This window comes from Pseudochaenichthys georgianus, chromosome 19, assembly GCF_902827115.2.
Source record: "Pseudochaenichthys georgianus chromosome 19, fPseGeo1.2, whole genome shotgun sequence".
NCBI classification, from domain to species: Eukaryota; Metazoa; Chordata; class Actinopteri; order Perciformes; family Channichthyidae; genus Pseudochaenichthys; species Pseudochaenichthys georgianus.
Window position 1 is genome coordinate 17,256,369 of NC_047521.1, and position 5,316 is coordinate 17,261,684.

A 5,316-nucleotide genomic window follows, 5' to 3' on the forward strand; every position below is an offset into this window, starting at 1 on the left:
CAGTGATTATTCTTATCACCTGGATGAAGTTCAATTTAAGTGTGCACATATCTTACAGGAGACAAATCATGTTTAATGTGGAAGATACATACAGTATATTAACATAGTACTTTACATTATTTAACACAGTGTAGCCAAGCTGTAGCCTAGTTAATCAAGAGATTTATATCTTAAAATATGTCTTAGTTGAGTTTAAAAAAAACACAGTACAGCTACCGTGTTAAAGAGTTTTCTGTTGAATATTCGACGGACAATTATGTACTCCGTATTATAAATTACTATACTAAGACAAAAGGGACACACCTCGTTATTGGATTGTGTTGAAGTTCTACTGTCAAAGGCTTCCATGTCATATGAACGCAGGGTTGCCAACTCTCACGCATCTGGCGTGTGACACACGCTTTCAATCTCACGCTCTCACGCTGCCCAAACTATTCTCACGCTAAAACAAGAATACCGAAGACTAGAAACGGTTTTGAAAACTGTTGCCACGCAGTGATCGTCTTCTCAATAGGACATCTTTGATAATGTCTTCTGGCCAATCAGAATCAAGATAACGGCGTGGTGTTGTTGCATGAAGTCCCGATACATAACATTAATTAAATAAGACCCCACGGTTTGATGATTGATAGGTGTGTGGGCTGTCTTCCATTTTGACACACAGAACAATGGGGGCTATCCACTCTTATCCACAATGTAAGTAATTCACACAGCTTCTTCTCTTTGTGAGGAGAGAAGGTTCAGCAGGTTCAGCTTCATTTAAATATGTCGTGTAGTAATAGATGTATTTATTTTTCTTCTCAAGAGAGCACCAGAATGTGTATTTTATATGTTAGTATTTCAAAAAATCTCCTGGGGGAGAAGCCCCCCAGACCCCCCCAGCAGGGGTTGGGTTTTCAACATGTCAACTCTTTCACCTGTGGGGAAATTGCAGGATTAGTTCCAGGTCGCCCTTTTTATTTACTACAAGACAAATGTGCCTTACACATGCCCTACAGTTCAATTTGGATTGAGACAGGGAAATAATCTAAACCTCACGCGTGGCGTTTCACTGTCAAGGAGGCGATATAGCGTGTATGTAACTAATTACATTGCAAATACTGACTTGAGCACCACCACTGTATGGGTTAGCCCTACCATAGATTACCCAACAAAAATACTCCAGAGCCGATAAATCAATTAATTGCTTATCGCGACAGGCACACAATAAAACAGTGGAAACAAAGATGTGTTTGACTTTGATTAGTGAATGAAACTGTGTGCCCTTTGCCCCTTTGTAGTCTGTGTCCAATATTGTGTATTTGTATACAGAGACGTGCACACATAGACTCTAGGTAGTGCTTGAGCACCTGCCCGTTTTGCCCTCTGGACAGCAATGTGCTCTTTTGAAAGTTCGTTTTTTACAGTTTTTTTTCTTTTTTTTGTTACAGTGTACTGTATGTGGCTCATGGTAACATCAATCAATTCTGGATTAAAAGCTTCTAATATATACAACAATGCCTCAAATGCGCGTTGTAATTTTGTCAGACATCCCCACACGTGCCCCGCGGCACTCCCGTACGTGCCCTGGCTGCAGCCCCTCCCTTCCCTGCTCTCAACGTGAACGCGCAGCGCGCAGAGTCACTCAGTCGTCAGACAGGCCACGGCGGGTGTGTGGTGCAGCAGCACGATTAAAAGTGCCCTAGTGACGACCAAGTAAGTAACCACCAGGTAACAAATACAACGAGTGTATTGTTTAGTCCCCTAAATCAGATGCCAAACTATAACTTCACTTCTTTTCTTGCATCCATCCATTTAGTCTCGTTGTGCACTTTTGAAAATAGCAGATCTACACGCTCACAATGCGTCATTATGCTAGGGCTGAAGTGATTAAATGTATGTTTTGTAATCATCCATCCATCCATCTTCTCCCGCTTATCCGTGGTCGGGTCGCGGGGGTAGCAGTTCCAGCAGAGAGCCCCAAACTTTCTTTTCCCTGGCGACATCAACCAGCTCTGACTGGGGGATCCCAAGGCGCTCCCAGGCCAGCGAAGAGATATAATCCCTCCACCTGGTCCTAGGTCTACCCCTTGGTCTCTTCCCAGCTGGACGTGCCTGGAACACCTCCCTAGGGAGGCACCCAGGTGGCATCCTAACTAGGTGCCCGAACCACCTCAACTGGCTTCTTTCGACGCGAAGGAGGAGCGGCTCAACTCCGAGTCCCTCCCTGATGACCGAACTTCTCACCTTATCTCTAAGGGAGACACCAGCCACCCGGCGGAGGAAACCCATCTCGGCCGCTTGTATCCGCGATCTCGTTCTTTCGGTCATGACCCATCCTTCATGACCATAGGTGAGGGTAGGAACGAAAATGGCCCGGTAGACAGAGAGCTTTGCCTTCTGGCTCAGCTCCCTTTTCGTCACAACGGTGCGGTAAAGCGACTGCAATACCGCTCCCGCTGCTCCGATTCTCCGGCCCATCTCACGCTCCATTGTTCCCTCACTCGAGAACAAGACCCCGAGATACTTGAACTCCTTCACTTGGGGTAAGGACTCATTCCCTACTTGGAGTGGACAGTCCATCGGTTTCCTGCTGAGAACCATGGCCTCAGATTTGGAGGTGCTGATCCTCATCCCAGCCGCTTCACACTCGGTTGCGAACCGATCCAGTGAGTGCTGAAGGTCGCAGACCGATGAAGCCATCAGAACCACATCATCTGCAAAAAGCAGTGGTGCAATCCTTAGTCCACCGAACTGCAGACCCCCCCCCCCACGACTACGCCTCGAAATCCGATCCATGTATATTACAAACAGGATTGGTGACAAAGCGCAGCCCTGGCGGAGGCCAACCCTCACCGGAAATGGGTCCGACTTACTGCCGAGGACCCGGACACAGCTCTCGCTTTGGGAGTACAGAGATTGGATGGCCCTGAGTAGAGACCCCCTCACCCCATACTCCCGCAGCACCTCCCACAGTAACTCCCTGGGAACCCGGTCATACGCCTTCTCCAAGTCTACAAAACACATGTAGACCGGATAAGCGTACTCCCAGGCCCCCTCCAGGATCCTTGCGAGAGTAAAAAGCTGATCCGTCGTTCCACGACCAGGACGAAATCCGCATTGTTCCTCCTCAATCTGAGGTTCGACAATCGGCCTGACCCTCCTTTCGAGTACCTTGGAGTAAACTTTCCCGGGGAGGCTGAGTAGTGTGATGCCTCTGTAATTGGCACACACCCTCTGATCCCCCTTTTTGAAAAGGGGGACCACCACCCCGGTCTGCCACTCCTTCGGTACCGTTTCCGACTTCCACGCAACGTTGATGAGACGTGTCAACCATGACAGTCCCTCAACACCCAGAGCCTTCAGCATTTCCGGGTGGATCTCATCCACCCCCGGGGCTTTGCCACTGTGGAGTTGTTTGACGACCTCAGTGACCTCCCCCCGGGAGATTGGTGTCGATCCCCCGTCATACTCCAGCTCTGCCTCTAACATAGAGGGCGGAGTTGTCGGGTTCAGGAGTTCCTCAAAGTGTTCCTTCCAACGTCCCAACACTCCATCAGTTGAGGTCAACAACGTCCCATCCTTACTGTACACAGCTTGGATGGTTCCCTGCTTCCCCCTCCTGAGGTGTCGGACAGTTTTCCAGAACAACTTTGGTGCCGCCCGAAAGTCCTTCTCCATGTCTTCTCCGAACTTCTCCCACACCCGCTGCTTTGCCTCGGCCACGGATGAGGCTGCTGCCCTTCGGGCCTGTCGGTACCTTGCAACTGCCTCGGGAGTCCCCCGGGATAACAAATCCCTGAAGGCCTCCTTCTTCAGTCGGACGGCTTCCCTGACCACCGGTGTCCACCACGAGGTTCGAGGGTTACCGCCCCTTGAGGCACCTAGGACCTTGAGACCACAGCTCCCCACCGCGGCTTCGGCAATAGAGGCTTTGAACACCGACCACTCTGGTTCAATGTCCCCAACCTCCACAGGAATGCCCGAAAAGCTCCACAGGAATGCCCGAAAAGCTCCGCCGGAGGTGTGAGTTGAAGGCCTCCTGAACTTGGGCCTCCTCCAGACGTTCCCAGTTCACCCGAACTACACGTTTGGGCTTACCAGGTCTATCCAGAGGCTTCCCCCGCCACTCGACCCAACTCACCACCAGATGGTGATCAGTTGACAACTCCGCCCCTCTCTTTACCCGAGTGTCCAAAACATACGGCCTCAGGTCCGATGATACGATAACGAAATCGATCATGGACCTTCTGCCTAGGGTGCTCTGGTACCACGTACACTTATGAGCATCCTTATGTTCGAACATGGTGTTTGTTATGGCCAATCCATGACTAGCACAGAAGTCCAGTAACAAACCACCACTCCGGTTCAGATCAGGGGGGCCGTTCCTCCCAATCACGCCCCTCCAAGTGTCTCCATCATTGCCCACATGTGCGTTGAAGTCTCCCAGCAAGACTAAGGAGTCCCCTTCAGGAGCCCCATACAGGACTCTTTCCAGGGTCTCCAAGAAGGCCGAATACTCTGAACTGCTGTTGGGTGCATAAGCACACACAACAGTCAGAGTTTTCCCCCCCATAACCCGCAGGCGTAGGGAGGCGACCCTCTCGTCCACTGGGGTAAACTCCAACAACGAAGCACCTAACCGGGGACTTGTGAGTATCCCCACACCCGCCCGGCGCCTCACACCTTGAGCAACTCCGGAGAAGAATAGAGTCCAACCCCTATCCAGAAGTAAGGTTCCAGAGCCGACGCTGTGCGTAGAGGTGAGCCCAACCAGATCCAACTGGTACCGCTCCACCTCCCGCACAAGCTCCGGCTCCTTCCCCCCAGAGAGGTGACGTTCCACGTCCCCAAAGCCAGCTTCTGCCGCCCGGGTCTGGTCCGTCGAGACCCTCCGCTTTCACTGCCACCCTTCTGGCAGTGCCTAAGGCACACCTGTGCAATAATCATGCTGTCTAATCAGCATCTTGATATGCCACACCTGTGAGGTGGGATGGATTATCTCGGCAAAGGAGAAGTGCTCACTATCACAGATGTTTTCAGATTTGTGAACAATGAGAGAAATGGTTATTTTGTGTATATAGAAAATGTTTTAGATCTTTGAGTTCATCTCATGAAAAATGGGAGCAAAAACAAAAGTGTTGCATTTATATTTTTGTTCAGTGTATATACACGTGACTGCTTTTTATATCACATACTTAACATATTTAGAAGCAGTATTTAGTACATCTCTTAGCAGATTTATGCATGTAGATTTTTTTCAATCCTGAAAAGCTCACTTTGACATTCACACTGTAAAGCATAAAGGAAGACAATAAATTATAGAGCAAACACACC